The sequence below is a fragment of the Capricornis sumatraensis genome, chromosome 3 (genome assembly GCF_032405125.1).
Source record: "Capricornis sumatraensis isolate serow.1 chromosome 3, serow.2, whole genome shotgun sequence".
NCBI lineage: Eukaryota > Metazoa > Chordata > Mammalia > Artiodactyla > Bovidae > Capricornis > Capricornis sumatraensis.
Window position 1 is genome coordinate 14,821,199 of NC_091071.1, and position 20,399 is coordinate 14,841,597.

Below are 20,399 nucleotides of genomic sequence, written 5' to 3' on the forward strand. Positions count from 1 at the left end.
TTTCTGGAGCATGATCACATCAGCTATGTCCCAAGATACCTGACTGTTCAACCCCAAAGAACAACACCTAGGAAGCCACTATAATTGTATTTCTTTCTCCAAGTTGCATGAACTATGCAAACAGTATGGTGACAATATTAAAGAAAATGAGAAAAAACAACGCAAAGTCCCAGCACCATAATATATCAGCTTCTCTGCACAGATACTGTTTACAAGTTTGTCATGATAGGATAGCTTTGGTTACATTTCATGGTTTTGTCATATAACATCTTAGCACAAATGTTTCATGTAGGTTTAGAGGACTTTATTTTTAAAATTTTAGTAGAGTATAGTTGATTTACAATGCTGTGTTAGTTTCATATGTACAGCAAAGTGATTCAGTAAGCATGTATATATATTTATTATTTTTAGATTCTTTTCTCATATAGGTTATCAAAGAACAGAGTAGAGTTTGCTATGCTATACAGTAGGTCCTTGTTGGTAGAAAGAAAGTGAAAGTAAGTCATTCAGTCGTGTCCAACTCTTTGCGAGCCCATGGACTAAAGAGGCCATGGAATTCTCCTGGCCAGAATACTGGAGTGGGTAGCCTTTCCCTTCTCCAGGGGATCTTCCCAACCCAGGGATTGAACCCAGGTCTCCCATATTGTAGGCGGATTCTTTACCAGCTGAGCCACAAGGAAAGCACCTTATTGGTTACCTATCTTATATATAGTATTGTGTGTATGTTCATTCCAAGCTCTATAGGATATTTTTTTAATTATTATTTTTTTAAGTTTTGGTTGCATTGGGTCTCTGTTGCTGTGTGCCGGCCTTCTCTAGTTGCCATTCATGGGCTTCTTATTGCAGCGGCTTCTCTTGTTGTGGAGCATGGGCTCTAGGCACATGGGCTTCAGTAGTTGCTGCCCAGGGACTCAGTAGTAGTGACTCATGGGCCCCAGAGCACTCACACATGGGCTTGTGTGTTATGTGTGTTAGTCGCTCAGTCGTGCCCAACTCTTTGCGACCCCATGGACTGCAATCCACCAGGTTCCTCTATCCATGAGATTTTCCAGGCAAGGATACTGGAGTGGGTTGCCATTTCCTTCTCCAGGGGATCTTCCCAACCCAGGGATCGAACCCGGGTCTCCTGCACTGCAGGCAAATTCTTTACCGACTGAGCTACAAGGGAAGCCCATACATGGCTTAGGCACGTGGAAACTTCCCAAGTGCTAGTTGCTCAGTCATGTCCAACTCTTCGCAACCCCATGGACTGTAGCCCTCCAGGCTCCTCTGTCCATGGGATTCTCCAGGCAAGAATACTGGAATGGGTTGCCATTCCCTTCTTCAGGGGCTCTTCCCAACCAAGGGATCGAACCCGGGTCTCCCGCACTGTGGACAGATTCTTTACTGTCAGAGCCACCTGGGAAGCCCCCAAAGTGCCTTACCCTTCCTTAACTAAATGGGTAGCCTCTTGCCCCAAGCTAGGTCAAGTCTACTCTTAATTTGAATTCTGAGCACAATGATGCAAGGGTAGAAAACTAATATTTGCTTTATTTCTCTCTTGTCAGGACCTCCAAAGTCATGATTTCTGTCCTCTGAGTCTGTCTTTCAGCCCTCTCTTACATTCTTTAAGCCACTCTATTTCCTTGAAGGAAATTCCACTCTCTACTTGTTAGCCAGAGTCTGTTTCTGTTATTTTTACCCCAAATGCCATAACTGATGCACTGCTTAACAAGAACAACCCAAAAAAATTTTTTTAAGATTAAGCTAAATAATGTATGTGAAAAGCTTCGCACAGTGCATGGCATGTAGGATGTGACTGATATGGGTTATTGTATTAGCTGAGGGTGAGGTTCAACTGCTCTATGCTGTGCCTAGGTGCTCAGTCATGTCCAACTCTGCAACCCCATGGACTGTAGCCACCAGATTCCTGTTGTTCATGGCATTTTCCAGGCAAGACTACTGAAGTGAGTTGCATGCCCTCTTTCAGGGGATCTTCCCAACCCAGGGATCCCAACCTAGGTCTCCCGCATTGCAAGCTGATTCTTTACCATCTGACCCACCAAGGAAGCCCCTCAACTGCTGTAATTAGACCCCAAACCTCAGAGACTTAAGTCAGACTGTCCTGCTGACAGTCCAGGGAGATAGAGAGGCCCCACAGTGTTGGAGACTTAGGTTCCATCTAGCAAGTTGCTGTGTTATCCCAAGCTACTGTCCTCATCCACTCCATCGAAGATGGCCCACCACCATGTCTTCCCTCCAGCTGGCAGGAAAAATGGAGGATGTGGTGTGACTCTTTAAGGGTATCACCCAAAATTTACACATGATGTTTCCCTTCCCGTTTCATTGGCCAAAACTCAAACACATGGCAATACACAGTGACAAAGAAGGCTGGGAAATACAGTCTGCATTCTGTGTGATTTAGCCACATGCTTGGAGAAGGAAATGGCAACCCACTCCAGTATTCTTGCCTGGAGAATCCCATGGACGGAGGATCTTGGTGGGCTAGAATCCACGGGTCGCAAAGAGTCGGACATGACTGAGTGACTTCACTTGGCTAAAATTTGGAACTGAATTAGTAAAGGAAAAAGAGAAAGACAGATACTAGGAGACAACTAGCTCTCTCTGCCACTTTATCGTTGTTGTTGTCAGTCACAAACTCAAGTCCAACTCTTTTGCGACCCCATGGACTGTTGCCCGCCAGGCTCCTCTGTTCGTGGGGTTCTCCAGGCAAGAATACTGGAGCAGGTTGTCATTTCCTTCTCCAGGGGATCTTCCTGACCCAGGGGTTGAATGCACATCTCCTACACGGGCAGACTGATTCTTTACCACTGAGTCACCACACTATCATTACCATTACACTAAGCATCCTCATATGAAACATCTCCAGTTCGTCAAATCCTGGCCTGACCCTTGACCTGATGCTGTATCATTATTGTCACATCCAGCTTCAGGGCCCCCCCTTATTCAGCACTTTACAAGCCTTGGTATTTGAATAAAGGCTGCATGTATTAATATAAGAGCTTTCCTCTAGAAAAGTTTTGTCTGGCTTAAATAAGATCAGTAAACAGGAGGAAATGGGGGCTTCATGGTTCCAAATGAAGCACAAGGGTTAGAAAACAGGCCTGGAGAGGCCAAGCAAGACAGACACTACTGCCTCCATGGGGCTCCTCAGCAGAGAAGGGGGCCATGGAAAAGCTAAATATCACCTCCAGGAATACCTTGAATCTCAGATCCCGAGGACCATAAGCAAGAGATGAACCCATCCTGCACATGAGTGAGATTAGGGGCACCTCCAACCACAAATAAGCAGCCAGGCACGTGAGAAACCCTCTGACATCTCTCTGATTCTTCCTCCCAGTCTCTCCCCCTGGAGGAGCTACAATCCAAAGAAGGAAAAATAGAAGGAAGAAGAAAATAGATCATAGCCCCAGCCTCTCAAAGTCCCTAGACCAAGAAATAGACCTTACAGGAGATGATGAATTACATACACATGTATCTTCCCCCATACTATTCATTTAACAAATAGTTCAGTTCAGTCGCTCAGTCATGTCTGACTCTCTGTGACCCCATGGACTGCAGCACGCCAGGCTTCCCTGTCCATCACCAACTCCCAGAGCCTGCTCAAACTCATGTCCATTGAGTTGGTGATGCCATCCGACCATCTCATCCCGTGTTGTCCCCTTCTCCTCTTGATGTCTAGTATGTGCCAAATGCTATTCCAAGTTCTGAAGATACACATGGTTGGGATTGTGTCCAATTCATGGCTCTGTCCCAGCGCACAATATTACCTTTGACTGGGGCTTAGGAAATAATGTTTGGATAAAGGACATCACAATTTGATTTTGTGTTGAACACTTGTGGTTTCCTCCCTGGCGTCCTGTTTCCTTCTTCTCAGTAAGTTTTAATTCCTGTTTGAAGGACTGTGTTATTTGGGGACAACTGACTTTACCTCCAGGTCCAAAGGTGAAGCATGTGAACTAAACTAAGAATTTGAGTATTCCAGACCCTTGACATCAATATTGGCTTAAGTATGGGAATGTGATCTAAGCCAGAGCAATCAAAGTGGATCTGAGGAAAAAGGTGTTTTCGCTCTTTCCAGTGTAATGTAAAACTTGGAACCACTGCAGCCATTTTTACTATTATTTTTTAAAAATCTACCTGAGGATGAATCAACACATCACAGAAATGGAGCCAGATCCCTCCTGAAAATGTGAAACTTTGGATCAAACCTCACCTGAAATCCTCTCTACCTCTGGACTTTCCAGTTGCATGAGTCAATGAACTATTTTCATTCAGTCATTTGGAGTTGAATTTTTCATTTGCAACCAAAAGTACCCTAACCGATACAGAGATTTTTAAGTTTTACAAAGTGGAAGCATATCCAGGCAGATATATGACATGGACAGTTTCTACAAGGCAGTCCAAGACAAAACTGAAACAGTGTGTGAGGATCTACATGAGGTATAAAGCAGCCCAAGCGAAAAAGCAGAGACCATCAGGGGGCTTTTTTGGACATATGGAGGAGCTCCTGCAGTCCAATATGGCCAAGAAGAGACAGTGCAACCCTCTTGGTGCCTTCTTTAAAACCTTTCAATAATTCCTCCTACCAACAGTTAAAGCCAAAGTCATAGACCCAGACAAGTAAGTCCATAAATAGCTTTTGGATCCATTTCTAATCATTTATAACCCAAGCACAATATATCCATTACTCTTAGTGTGCCCTATATGGTAGCCAACACGCAAGATGGCTGCTAACAATCTTTCTGTCCTGATATTCATACCCTTTAGTAGTCCTCCTTCCATGCAGAATCACGGCTGACCTGGGTGACCAACAGAATACAGCAGAACTGAATGTATGTGATCCTCAAGGCATTTCAGCTTCCGTCTTGCTCCCTTGAATGACTCTTTCTGTGGAGGCTGGAGGAAGCCATCCACCAGGCTATGAGGACACTCAAATTATACTGTAGAGAGACCCTGATGGAGAGGAACTGGGGCCATCCATCAACAGCCAGGACTGACTCACCCTCAGAGGGAGTCAGTGACTTTGGAAGCAGGTTCTCCCATGCCAGTCAAGCCTTCAAAGGACTACAGCCCTGGCTAACATCATCAGACCAAAACCTCATGAGAGAGACTGAGTTGGAACTGGTCCTGCCATCCCTAATTTCCTGATCCACAGAAATCAGGGGAGATAAGGAATAATTTTTGTTGGTTTGCGGGCGGTGGGGGGAGTGGAGGTTAATAAAGTTTGGGTGTTTTGGTTTTTCTATTTTGGCCACACCACACAGCTTGCAGGACCTTAGTTCCCCTATCAGGGATTTACCTGGGCCACCAGGGTGAAAGCTCTGAGTCATAAGTACTGGACTGCCAGGGAATTTCCAAGTCTTATTTTTTTAGAGCAGTTTTAAGTTTACAGCAAAATTGAGAGAAAGATATGAAGGTTTCCCATACATCTCTTAGCGCTATGTTTGCAAAGCCTCTGCCATCATCAACCAGCTCTACCAGCGATATTTTTACTGTCTCTACAGTTTTACCTCTCCCAAAAAGTCATAAAGTTGGAATCATATGTATGTAGCCCTTTCAGATTGATTTCTTTCCCTGAGACATATGAATTCAAGGCTTCTTCATGTCTTTTCATGATTTGATAACTCGTTTCTTTTAGCCCTGAATAATATCCCATTGTCTGGATGTACAGTTTATCCACCCATCTCCTGAAAAATATCTTGGTTGCATTCAGATTTTGGCAATTATGAATAAAGCTACTATAAATATCCATGTGCAGGGTTTTGTGTTGACATAAGTTTTCAACTCCTTTGGGTGAATACCAAGGAGCAGGGTTGCTGGATTCATTCAGTAAGAGTACGCTTGGTTTTGTAAGAAACCACCAAACTGTCTTAAAAAGTTACTGCACCATTTGGCATTTCCATCAGCAATGATTATTGTTATTTTAAGCCACTATGTCTGGGGTCATTTGTTATGCTGCCTTATATAACTAGTTCAACTTACCACTGAACACATCTAGAATGCCTTTCTTCTCCTTTTTGTCATCCTTAGGAACTCCTATTTGCTCTCCAAGAGCCAACTCGAGCTTCTGAGAAGCCTACCCTGATTTTTTACTCAGACCCAGACTCTCTTACACAGCTCTATTAACAGTTATCAGACCTCCCTGGTGGTCCAGTGGTTAAGAACCCACCTGCCAAACCAGGGGACACAGGTTCGCTGCCTGGTCCGGGGAGATTTCACATGCCATGGGACAGCTAAGCCAGTGTGCCACAACTACTGAACCCACGGGCCCTAGAGGCTGTGCTCTGCAATGTGAGAAGCCACCACAGTAAGAAGCCTGAGCACTGTAATCAGACAGTAACCCCTACTCGCTGCAACTAGAGAAAGCCTGCACACAGCAAGGAAGACCCAGTGCAGCCATAAACAAACAAATAGTTTTTAAAAAAGAATATAGACATCCAGAAATTTAAAAAAAATAAAAATAGTTCTCACTCTGGGATCTCATTAAGTGTTTAAGAGGTTATTTCTCCCGCTATTGTTTATTGAAGGCATTTTTAAAACTTTTTATTTTTTATAAAATTTTTAAAGGTTACACTCCATTTACAGCCATAATAAAATATTGGCTCGATTCACCATGTTGTACAATTCATCTCTGTAGCCTATCTTACACACAGTAGTTTGTACCTCCCACTCTCCTACCCCTATATTGCCCCTCTCCTCCTCCCCACTGGTAACCACCAGTTTGTCCCCTAGATCTATGAACATGTGAAGGCAACAATCTTGAATTATACAAATGTATATTCCCAGGACTGAGCATGGTACGTGCCACATTAAAAGAGTTAAGCAAATCAGATTGAATAAGTAAGTAACAGAAACTTCAGCTCTGGGCAAGACTTCCACTGGTCTGGGGTAACAAAGGGTAGAAAAAAGGAAATAGTGGAGAGACGAACTGAAGATATTATTGCAGGATGGGTCTAGCGCCTAGCACCTTAGTTCATACTGAAAACTCCTTTTCCTGGTCATAAATGTGCCAAAGCAGCCTGGGTAAACTATAGCAGGTGGTTCCATAGTGGTTTTGACTCTCATATAATTACTCTGCAGATAGAAAAGTGTAAGAGCCATTGCAACAGCAAACTGGAGCAATCGCGTGGTCAAAAGCTGAGTGTCAGGGCCACGGTCAGGGGAGGGAAGGAGGCAGGATCTTGATAGCACCTACAAAAGAGGAACATCTGGTTTCAGACACTTCCTGCTCACAGACAGAGCAAGAGGAAGTGGGATTGGAAGGGGGGTCCACCAGTGGGGATAGAAAAGCCAGGGGCTGGGGGTCTTTTTCCAGAATATTGGATAATGAAGCTTATTCGGGAGGTAGAAACATCTCAGAGGTAAAACACTGAGTCTAGAAGCAAACTGGAATTTGAGAAAATGTTGGAATCATGTCCAGTTAGAACATAGGATGGAAAGGTGGATCTTGACAATGTTTAGAAAGTAGAAATGGAAAACAAACTCAGATTGAGGTCTAAATATAAGATTTAAGTGATGAATCTGAAACAAGACAACTAATAAGGTAGCAACAACAGATATATATGGAGGATTAACTTTCAGAAATAGGATATAGTTTTATTAAGCACTAAAGCACATTTTGAAAAAAACATTCCAATTTTATGCCACACAAGGGCAGAAATGGGGAGCTCCCTGGTGATCCAGTCAATGGTTAAGACTCAGCATTTTTATTGCCCCAGCCTGGCTTCAATCCCTAGTTAGGGAACTAAGATCCTACAAGCTGTGCAGCAAGGTCAAAAAAAAAAAAAAAAAAAGCAGAAGTGATACAAGTGATACTGCCATAGTCTCTGATTATGCTACATTAAGGTAAAAAGTAGAAAATATTTTAAAAAACAACTAAAACATGCCTAATTTTGAAAACTGAAAAATGGAAAAACAGAACAAATAGTAAACACACAATATAACATATTATATTTTAAAGTAATAATAATAAAACAATAACAGCAATTGACATTATGTGAGTATTTACTCTGTGCCAGGCACAGTTCTAAGTGCTCTGGATGTGTTAACTATCCAGTCTTAATAGAAATCCTATGAAGAAGATATTATTATCCCCATCTTGTAGATGAAGAAACTGAGACACCCAGAAGTTATGTACCAAGTTTTACAGCAGAGCTTATATCCGTTAGAATGCTTTGGGGGTACAGATTAAGAGAGATTCTAACTCAAGCAATAGTCAACGTATCCTGCACAGTCACTCAACTGTGCCCAACTCTTTGAGACCCGATGAACTGCAGCCCACCAGTCTCCTCTCTCCAAAGGATATTTTTCAGGCAAGAATACTGGAGTGAGTTGCCACACAGAACAAAAGCAGAGGGGGTCTCCAAAGCCAGGTATGCAGCGGCTTAGTGGCATTATTAAGGATCCAGCGATTTTGTGTCATTTCTTTATTTTTTTACTTTTTAAAAAAATCCTTTTTATGTATGGCAAAAACCACTACAATATTGCAAAGTAATTAGCCTCCAATTAAAATAAAAAGAAAAAATCTTTTTTAACATCAAAAGCATTTTGTATTGGGGTACAGACGATTAACAATGTTGTGATAGTTTCAGGCAAACAGCGAAGGGACTCAGCCACACAAATACACGTAACCATTCTCCCCCATACCCATCAATTCTTCGGGGCTCAGCTTTCTTCACAGTCCAACTCTCACATCCATACATGACCACTGGAAAAACCATAGCCTTGACTAGAGGGACCTTTGTTGGCAAAGTAATGTCTCTGCTTTTGAATATGCTCTCTAGGTTAGTCATAACTTTCCCTCCAAGGAGTAAGCATCTTTTAATTTCATGGCTGCAATCACCATTTGCAGCGATTTTGGAGCCCCCCAAAATAAAGTCTGACACTGTTTCCACTGTTTCCCCATCTATTTCCCATGAAGTGATGGGACCAGATGCCATGATCTTAGTTTTCTGAATGCTGAGCTTTAAGCCAACTTTTTCACTGTCCTCTTTTACTTTCATCAAGTGTATACATATATCAAAACATCACATGTACATATAAACATACACAATTTTTATTTATCAATTATACCTCAATAAAACTGGGGGGAAATGAAAAAAAACACACCCTTTCTGGAATCTAAAAAATAAAACAAAATCATGGACAAAAAATAGAAATAGACTCACAGTGTTGGAGCCGCTGGGAGGAGGGCAAGAACCTCATCTTGAACCCCTTAACAAAGAACGTGAACTCTGCCTGAACCCCGTTAACCATCAAAGTACAGGTTAAGTTGTCTCAGTCAGTTAGACTAAGAATTTCGCCAGCACCTGAATGTTGTAATTGTTAATTCTTCCACACCTGCATGTTGTAAAACTAATTACTAACATGTAACCAGGCATGTAGCAGAGGGTATAAAGTCCTTCAAAATCATCGGGGTCCTGCTGGGAACCAATTCTCCTTGGACCTGCTAGCGTAATAAACTGTACTCCACTGTCTTGAGTGTCCTCCAAGGAGTGTTTTGCAACTCCAGATTCTACAACAACAGATATGGAGAATAAACTAGTGGTTGCCACTGGGGAGAGGAAAGGGGGAAGGGGCAAAGTAGGGGATAGGGGAGAAAGCAGTATGAATTATATAAACTACTCTGTATAAAGTAAATAAACTGCAAGGACATGTTGTAAGCACAGGGAAAATAGCCAATAAGATAATATTTTATAATGACTATAAATGGAGTATAATCTATAAAAATGTTGAATGTCTATGTCATACATCTGAAATGAATAAAATATTGTAAATCAAATGTACATCAATAAACAAAATGAAGTTAATCAAAATAAAATGGAAATTCTCCGGTGGTCCAGTGGTTAGAACTCCATACTTTCAGTGAAGGGGGCCAGGATTCTATCCCAGGTTGGGGAACTAAGATTCTGCTCAGAGTGTGAACAAAACAAAAATAGAAATTAAAAATAAAATTAAAAGTAAAGTAAAATTAAATTAAAATTTAAAATACACTCTTTATTGGCCACCTTTCCTCCCCACCCTTCTATCAGTGATCCCTGTACCTCCCTCCTTATACTTGAAGTCCTTGTCTCACGATCTGCTTCAGGGAGAACAAAAGCCAAGGCAGAGACAGATGGTAAGCAAGAATGAGGAAACTGCTTCAAGGAAGCCAGCTGTCTGCCACGTGAAATGCTGCTGAGACACAGAGATGGAAACAGAAGAATGTCCATTAGATTTAGCAACACAAAGAAGAGAAGGCCATTGCAGAAGCATGAGGCGTGTGAAAACCAAGCTGCTGCAGCTTGAAGAGTAAGCTCAAAACTGAAAAACAAAGAAATCGGTGTGGTTGCCACACCAGGAAGAGGGTGGAGTGATGGCCTCGGGGAGTGGGGCCACAGAGTACGATAGGAGATAAAATGGACAGATACAGACTGGTTGGAACCCCTAGAGTGTCTGGATGTACCTAGAGGAGATTTTTAGACACCTGGCAGAGGCTGGTGACTGGATTAGGTATAACCTCTAACGGAACCAAAGAAAAGAAAAGTATTTATTATCGAGAAAACAAAACGCTATACAAGGGAGAAAAATAAATCAAAATACATTAGATAACTTGGCCATGAATAGCATATACATAGTCATCATAATATAAAGTCAGAATATTGATTTAATAAAAAACTAAAGAAAATGGGATTTCCCTGGTGGTCCAGTGGTTCCTCAGTGCTCCCAATGCAGCAGGCCCAGGTTTCATCCCAGGTTGGGGAACTAAGATCCCACATGCCAGCACAGGGCAACCAAATAGATTTTTTAAAAATTTTTTTAATAAAGATTTAACTATATTGGGAAGTTTCCCAGGTGGCACAGAGGTAAAGAGTCCACCTATGATACAGGAGACTTGGGTTCTATCCATGGGTCAGGAAGATCCTCTGGAGAAAGGAATAGCTACCCACTCCAGTATTCTTGCCTGGAGAATTTCATGGATGGAGAAGCCTGGCAGCCAACAGTGCATGGGATCAAAGAGTCAGACAAAACTGAGTGACTGAGTACACGTGTATCATGAAGATGTAAGAAAGAGAAAGTGATGAAAAATCATCTCCCATTGTAGAAAGACCCAGTGAAAGTTAAAGTGTGAGTTGCTCAGTCATGTCCAACTCTTTGCAACCCCATGGACTGTAGCCCACCAGGCTCTTCTGTCCATGGGGATTCTCCAGGCAAGAATACTGGAATGGGTTGCCATGCCCTTCTCCAGAGGACCTTCCCAACTCAGGGACTGAACCCACGTCTCCTGCATTTCAGGCAGATTCTTTACCACCTGAGCCACCAGGGAAGCCCCAGAAAGACCCAATAAATACTGCCTAAAAATTAAGAATCTGTCTGCAATGCAGGAGACCCAGGTTTGATTCCTGGGACTGGAAGATCCCCTGGGAAAGGATGGGCTACCCACTCCAGTATTCATGGGCTTCCCTAGTGGCTCAGATGGTAAAGAATCTGCCTGCGAGGTGAGAGACCTAGGTTTGATCCCTGGGTTGGGAAGATCTCCTGGAGGAGGGCATGGCAACCCACTCCAGTGTTCTTGTGGAGAATCTCCATGGACAGAGGAGCCTGATGGGCTACAGTCCATGGGGTCACAAAGAGTCAGACACGACTGAGTGACTAAGCACACAAAACTTAAGAAGTGGCATTATAAGCATATTACTTAGAGTTATGAAGATAAATACCAAAATTAACAAAAGCAAATGCAAGCCAGGGGAAGGGGAGGAAAATGAGGAATGATAGGTTTTTTGTAACAAAATATACCTATTTGACTCTTTAGCCCAAAGTTCTTCAAACTTTTCTGAATGTCACCACAGTAAAAAAAAAAAAAACCTGAATTTTACTTTACAACCCAATATAGACATTCAAGTACTAGAAAGGTTGTAGATCCATGGAATTTCTAATATACTACTGGTTAGCATGAAAACCGGAGAATTCAGGTTTTAAACACTGCATAACTTCCCCAGCAATTTCACTTTTAGGTATTTAACAAAACACATTTAGCACGTTTGTGCCAAGAGACACATGCTAGAATAATCACATCCATTCTATTCATAATGACTGAAAACTGGAAATGAGTCAATGGCCAACAATAAGAGAATGGGTAAATAGAACATTTTATAGTCAGTGCAACACCCTTGATGAATCCTAGTAAAATATGTTAAGTGGAATTAGTAGGTTACTGGTATTACATGGTGCTTGTTGATTTTGTTAGGTGTGATAATGGTAATATGGTTATGCTAGGAAATGTCAACAGCTTTTAGAAATGAGTATTAAAGACTGTACAAGTGATTAAATGTAAAATTTTTTAACATCTAAATTGTAGTCTTTATTCAAGTCACATTTACAAATTTATGTCTCCTAATATGACAAGGTGGCTCTTTAACACATGCTCTGCCAATTTATATCAGCAGTAGGAAGGGCTTGGATGAAATGATAAGATGACTAAGATTCACAGGAAAAGAGAAAGGAAAACATGAGTGATGAAGCAACTGTGGCAGAATCTTGTTCATGGCTGAAGGTGGTTGATGGGTACATAGAGATCCACGTTATTTTACTTTGTTTCATGGGTTTGAAATTCCTGTAACAATGAAATTATTAATAAACAAGCCAGTCTCAGAAAACAAAGTATTTTCATGCTTCTTTTATACATTTCAGAAGCCCAGTAAAGTGAAATTAAAGACATCTGTGATCGTTAAAAGAAAAAAAGAGCAAGGAAATTGAAAACACAAATCCAGGCTAGTGGTCCCCTCTGAGAGGCAGGCAGGGGCTGGGACAGGGGAGAAGACTCTGTGAGGAAGTTCTTAGAAATAAGCTGTGTTGGGTTAGATGCCAGTTTCACAGGTGCTCAATTTTTAAAAAATTTTTATTTACTTATTTATTTTTGGCTGACTGGATCTTTGCTGCTGTGTGTGGACTTTCTCTAGTTGCAGCAAGCAGGGGCTACTCTTTGCTGTGGTGCAAGAACATCATAGTCAACAAAAGAGTTTGAAATGCAGTACTTGGATACAGTCTCAAAAATGACAGAATGATTTCTGTTCGTTTCAAAGGCAAACCGTTCAGTAGCACAGTACTTCAAGTCTATGCCCTGACCAGTAACATTGAAGAAGCTGAACAGTTCTACGAAGACCTGCAGGACCTTCTAGAACTAACACCCAAAAAACATGTCCTTTTCATTATAGGGGACTGGAATGCAAAGTAGGAAGTCAAGAGATACCTGGAGTAACAGGCAAATTTGGCCTTGGAGTACAGAATGAGGCAGGGCAAAGGCTAATAGAGTTTTGCCAAGAGAATGCACTGGTCATAGCAAACACCCTCTTCCAACAACACAAGAGAAGACTCTACACATGGACTCACCGGATGGTCAATACTGAAATCAGATTGATTATATTCTTCACAGCCAAAAATGGAGAAGCTCTTTACAGTCGGCAAAAACAAGATTGGGAGCTGATTCTGGCTCAGATCAAGAACTCCTTATTGCCAAATTCAGACTTAAATTGAAGAAAGTAGGGAAAACCACTAGGCCATTCAGGTGTGACATAAATCAAATCCTTTACTATTATACAGTGGAAGTGAGAAATAGATTCAAGAGATTAGATCTGATAGAGTGCCTGAAGAACTGTGCATGGAGGTTCGTGACATTGTACAGGAGACAGGGATCAAGACCATCCCCAAGGAAAAGAAATGCAAAAAAAGCAAAATGACTGTCTGGAGAGGCCTTACAAATAAATAGCTGTGAAAAGAAGAGAAGCGAAAAGCAAAGGAGAAAATGAAAGACATACTCATTTGAATGCAGAGCTCCAAAGAATAGCAAGGAGAGATAAGAAAGCCTTCCTCAGTGGTCAGTGCAAAGAAATATAGGAAAACAATAGAATGGGAAAGACTAGAGATCCCTTCAAGAAAATTAGAGATACCAAGGGAACATCTCATGCAAAGATGGGCTTGATAAAGGACAGAAATGGTATGGACCTAACAGAAGCAGAAGATATTAAGAAAAGGTGGCAAGAATACACAGAAGAACTATATAGAAAGGATCTTCATGATCCAGATAACCACGATGGTGTGATCACTCACCTAGAGCCAGACATCCTGGAATGTGAAGTCAAGTGAGACTTAGGAAGCATCACTACGAACAAAGCTAGTGGAGGTGATGGACTTCCAGTTGACCTATTTAAAATCCTAAAAGATGATGCTGTGAAAGCGCTGCACTCAATATGCCAGCAAATTTGGAAAACTCAGCAGTGGCCACAGGACTGGAAAAGGTCAGTTTTCATTCCAATCCCAAAGAAAGGCAATGCCAAAGAATGCTCAAACTATGCACAATTGCATTCCTCTCACACACTAGTTAAGTAATGCTCAAAATTCTCCAAGCCAGGCTCCAACAGTACTTGGACCATGAACTTCCAGATGTTCAAGATGGATTTAGAAAAGGCAGAGGAACCAGAGATCAAATTGCCAACATCCACTGTATCATCGAAAAAGCAAGAGAGTTCCAGAAAAACATCTATTTCTGCTTTATTGACTATGCCAAAGCCTTTAACTGTGTGGATCACAACAAACTGTGGAAAATTCTGAAAGAGATGGGAATACCAGACCACCTGATCTGCCTCTTGAGAAATCTGTATGCAGGTCAAGAAGCAACAGTTAGAACTGGACATGGAACAACAGACTGGTTCCAAATAGGGAAAGAAGTACATCAAGGCTGTATATTGTCACTCTGCTTATTTAACTTCTATGCAGAGTACATCATGAGAAACGCTGGACTGGAAGAAACACAAGCTAGAATCAAGATTGCTGGGAGAAATATCAATAATCTCAGATATGCAGATGACACCACCCTTATGGCAGAAAGCAAAGAAGAACTAAAGAGCCCCTTGATGAAAGTGAAAGAGGAGAGTGAAAAAGTTGGGTTAAAATTCAAGCTTCAGGAAATGAATATCATGGCATCTGGTCCCATCACTTCATGGCAAATAGATGGGGAAACAGTGGAAACAATGATAGACTTTATTTTTTTGTGCTCCAAAATCACTGCAGATGGTGACTGCAGCCATGAAATTAAAAGATGCTTGCTTCTAGGAAGAAAAGTTATGACCACCCTAGACAGCATATTAAAAAGCAGAGACATTATCAACAAAGGTCCATCTAGTCAAAGCTATGGTTTTTCCAGCAGTCATGTATGGATGTGAGAGTTGGACTATAAAGAAAGCTGAGCGCTGAAGAATTGATGCTTTTGAACTGTGGTATTGGAGAAGACTCTTGAGAGTCCCTTGGACTGCAAGAGGATCCAACAAGTCCATCTTAAAGGAGATCAGTCCTGGGTATTCATTGGAAGGACTGATGCTGAAGCTGAAACTCCAATACTTTGGCCACCTCATGCAAAGAACTGACACATCAGAAAAGACCCTGATGCTGGGAAAGATTGAAGGCAGGAGGAGATGGAGATGACATAGGATGAGATGGTTAGATGGCATCACCGACTCAACGCACATGAGTTTGAGTGAACTCCGGGAGTTGGTGATGGACAGGGAGGCCTGGCGTGCTGCTGTCCATGGGGTTGCGAAGAGTAAGAACGACTGTGTGACTGAACTGAACTGACTAAACTGAAGGACTTCTCATCACAGTTGCTTCTCTGGTTGCAGAGCACAGGCTCTAGGCACCAGCTTCAGTAGCTGTGGCTTAGCTGCCCCTCGGCATGTGAGATCTTCCCCGACCAGGAATCGAACCTGCATTGGCAGATAGCCTCTCAACCACTGGGCCACCAGGAAAGTTCCAGTGCTCAGATTTTTTAATAAGTACGTAACATGAGACAAGAGGGATACACATAGACCATTTGATGATAGTGGACTAGTAAAGTGTTGTGCATAATCCAATTTTGTGTACCTGAGGTTTAAAAGCAGTATATGGGACTCACAAATACAGAGACCAAACTAGAGCTTACCAACAGGGAGAGGGAAGGGCAAAGAAGCAAGACAGGGGTATAGGATTAAGAAATATAAACTACTATGTATAAAATGTGTGTCCAAAATAAATAATTTAATTAAATATATGGTTTCTGTGCTGGAGATCTTATACCTGCAAAAGTATAAGTAATGTCTCAAAAAGAATTCTGAAGTGGGAGTTAGGAAAAAGATTTCCCAGTATTTTTTGTTCATTTGTTCTAATTCCTGTGGCTAATTCCTGGGAGCTGACTCAGTTTCCTCATCCATAAAATTAGCAATTTGGCCGAATCATTCCTGAAGTGCCTGTTAAGGAAGGAAAGTTGGGACTTCCCTGGCAGTCCAGTGGTTAAGACTCTGTGCTTCCAACTTAGAGGATGTAGGTTTGATTGCTGGTCGGGGAACTAAGATCCCACATGCTCTGCAGCCAAAAAAAAAAAAAAAGAATGAAAGAAAAAAACAAAGATGGAATACTGGACAGAGAAGCAAAAGTACAACAGGTGTCTCTAGCAATAAGTTTCCAGTGCCCCCCAGTAGTGGAAAAACCTCCTCCCATAACACCCTCCCCCAGGGTCCCACCTCCCGATTCCCACCCATCCTCTTTCCAGGACCCTGGATCTGGCCTCCACTCTTCCCTGCTTCCTCACTCTTGGATCACCAGTGACAAGCCTATTCCCCATGTCCCCACACCCAGCATCTGCTCCTCAATCCCTCTTCTCCTCCCAGAAACCCAGTCATTCTGGTCTAGCCTTTAGTCATTCTAGGGAAATTTATTCTGCCTCCAGTTCCTGAAGTCCAGTGCCAGGCTTGATGGTGTGTGAAGCCACCTCCACACTCCCTTCTCCAGGCCTAGATGGTGCTCCCAGGCCCCTAGGTGCAGGCAGGGCCCAAGAGGATGACTTAATCCTCACAGCAGGGGTGACTCAGGCCAAAGGATCAGCCAGGGAGCCTGCTTGGCTGCTGTGTCCCTCCCAGGTCAGTTCCACTTGTCCCCTTGTCCTCTTTCTCTCTCACCCACATCTAGGATCTGAGAATCCTCTAGAAGCCCTTCTGCTGCCTTCACTTTTTTTTTTAATTTATTTAATTGGAGGATAATTACTTTACAATATTGTGATGGTTTTTGCCATACATCAACATGAATTGGCCATAGGTATACATGTGCCCCCTTCTCCTGAACCCCTCTCTCACCTCCCTCCCCACCCCATCCCTCCAGGTTGTCACAGAGCACCGGCTTTGGGTTCCCTGCATCATGCCTCAAACTCCCACTGGCGATCTATTTTACATACGATAATGAATATGTTTCAATACTATTCTCTCAAATCATCCCCCCCTTTCCTTCTCCCACTGAGTCCAGAAGTCTGTTCTTTACATCCGTGTTTCCTTTGCTGCCCTGCATGTAGGATCGTTGGTACCATCTTTCTAGATCCCATATATGTGTTAATACACTACTATTTGTCTTTCTCTTTCTGGCTTACTTCAGTCTGTATAATACGCTCTAGGTTCATCCACCTCCTTAGAACTGACTCAAATGTGTTCCTTTTTATAGCTGAGTAACATTCCAATGGAGCTTCCCAGGTGGCTCAGTAGGTAAAGAATCTGTCTCTAATGCAGGAGACTCAGGAGACACAGGTTCCATCCCTGGGCCGGAAAGATCCCCTGGAGGAGGGCATAGCAACCCACTCCAGTATTCTTACCTAGAGAATCCCAAGAACAGAGGAGCCTGGCAGGCTACAGTTCACAGGGTCACAAAGAGTCAGACATGACTGAGCACGCACACATGCTAAGTCTTAGGATCTCCACTACTTAGTACCTACCCTAGAGAAGCCCTTGCACGTGTGCACAGAGACATATCCACAGATGTTCACAGCAGCATTGTCTGTAATAACAATGGTTAGAGATAAAATACCAGTTAATCAGGGAATGATGAAGTAAGTTATGTCACATTCACATGGTGGAATACTACACAGCAATCAAAAAGGAGAAGGTTCTTTCTGCACAGGAACGTGGACAAATCTCCTGACTGACTGAACTGAAAAAAAAAAGACATTGCAGAATATGTAAAATAATGTGTCATATTCATGTAGAGTATGACATCATTTATATAGAAAGAAAAACACTATATTATATATTATCTGTGGGACACATAAATGCACAGAAAGTCCTAGAAAACTACTCATTAAACTGACAACAGGGATCATTTCTGATGAGCAGACTGCTGCTGCTGCTGCTGCTGCTGCTGCTAAGCCGCTTCAGTCGCGTCCAACTCTGTGCGACCCCATAGACGGCAGCCCACCAGGCTCCCCCGTCCCTGGGATTCTCCAGGCAAGAACACCGGAGTGGGTTGCCATTTCCTTCTCCAGTGCATGAAAGTGAAAATTCAAAGTGAAGTCGCTCAGTCGTGTCCGACTCTTAGCAACCCCATGGACTGCAGCCCACCAGGTTCCTCCGTCCATGGGATTTTCCAGGCAAGAGTACTGGAGTGGGGTGCCATTGCCTTCTCCAAGGCAGGCTAGTGAGATGCTAGTTGTTGTGAGCCCTAATTGTTGTGAGCCTTTATCTAATTTATGAGGATAAATTAGATAAAGGAGATACTGGATATAAACTTATTGAGGGGCTTCCCTGGTGGCTCAGTGTTAAAGAATCCACCTGCCAATGCGGGCGACATGGGTTAAATCCTGGATCTGGGACAGTCCCATACGCCACAGAGCAGCCACGCCCGTGCACCATGACTATTGGGCCTGTGCTCTAGAGCCTGGGAGCTGCAGCTGCTGACGCCCACATGCCCTACAGCCTGTGCTCCACGACAAGAGAAGGCACTGCCGTGAGAAGCCCGCACACCCCAAATCGAGAGGAGCCCCTGCTCATCACACTGCAGAAAAGCCCACACGGCGATGAAGACCCAGCACAGTCAAAAATAAAGAAAACATTTTAAATAAAAATAAAGTTGTTGACACATAACAAGCTCTCAGTAAATGTTTTTACCTGCAGTTCAGCATGGCCCTGGCAGGCGCTAGTTTTCCTGGACACTCAGGAGTCAGGAGGCACCGGAAACCTCTCTGCAGCCAGTTGTGATGAGTTCCCAGGGTCTCCATGAAGGGGAAGAACTCAGGGAGGAGGTTCTGGTCCTTTTCTAGAGGAATCCATCTCTCTGTCCCCATTTCACCTTCCTCTAGCCCCAGGGAGATTCTGGCTGAGCCAGGTGGTCCCCAGCCAACAAGGAACACCCAGATGAGGCAGGGTTTCCCATAAACTCGCCCCATGCTGACTGCCTTTGGCTCAGGGACTCCATCTGTCACAGTCAGCCAAGGGCAAGTCACCGGGTCATTCCCCTCAAGGCACACAGCCCAAGCCAGGATAACTTTCCATAGAAAGAACGTGCGAAGACTGTGAAAAGAAGTTCCCTGCTGTAACTCCATCTCAAGGAACAGATGGCTGAGGGCAGCAGCAGAAGAGCGGTGAGACCCTTCCTTCCCTGCCCTTCTGCGCAGAGCCCAGTTCCCAGCCAACGACCAAGCGTGGTAGCAGCACAAAGGTGGGTTCGGGGACACCCAGGGCTCCTCTGAGGGGCAGCTATCTGGAGGAGTCCCCACAACAGTCCCTCCAAACTCCCCTCTCTCCTTCACTCTGGGTCAGACAGGGATCGTGACCTATGGCCCCATTTTCTCTTTCACAGGCATCTTCCCTCAAAACAATCCGGGCACATTGAATCCTGTCTTGGCCTCTGCTTCTCACAGTCCCTTCTTCCTAGAAAGGGCCTAGGACCACTTGGGCACCAACCGCCCTCCGCAGACACCTACGACGGGGATTCAGCTCAGTGGTTGCACATTGTATGAAGGTGCTGAAGTCAAGAGAGAATAAGCACGTTGGTGTTGGGACTTCCCTGGTGGTTGAGAATCTGCCTCCCGCTGCAGAGGACACAGGTTCGATCCCTAGTTGGGGAGCTAAGATCCCACAGGCTGCCAAGGACCTAAGCCCATGCGCCACAAGTACTGAGCCCAAGTGCCACAAGTACTGAGCCTGAGCGCCACAACTAAACACCCCACGTGCCGCAACTAAAATCAGATGCAGCCTAATAAACAAATGAATTTTTTTTTAATGTGGTATTTCTGGAGAGTATTGTAGGTGAGTAGGGCAGGGAAGGGAATAAGCCATTCCTAGCTGAGAGTTGTGTAATATGGGGGATGCAGGGACCCCAAGAGTTCAGAGTTCAGTAGGGCCAGAGTGTAGACGTATGTGAACAGAAGGCATAAGATGAGGCTGGAGGGGGACTTCCCTGGCAGTCCAGTGGTTTGGACTCTGGACTTTCACTGCAGAGGGCCTGGGGTTCAATCCCTGGTGGGCAAAATAAGATCCCACAAGCCTCCTGCAAGCAACTTGGAATCCTTGGAAGTTTTGACAACTGAATCACATGACCATACTTGGAATTTTAGAAAGATTTGATGGGTCCAT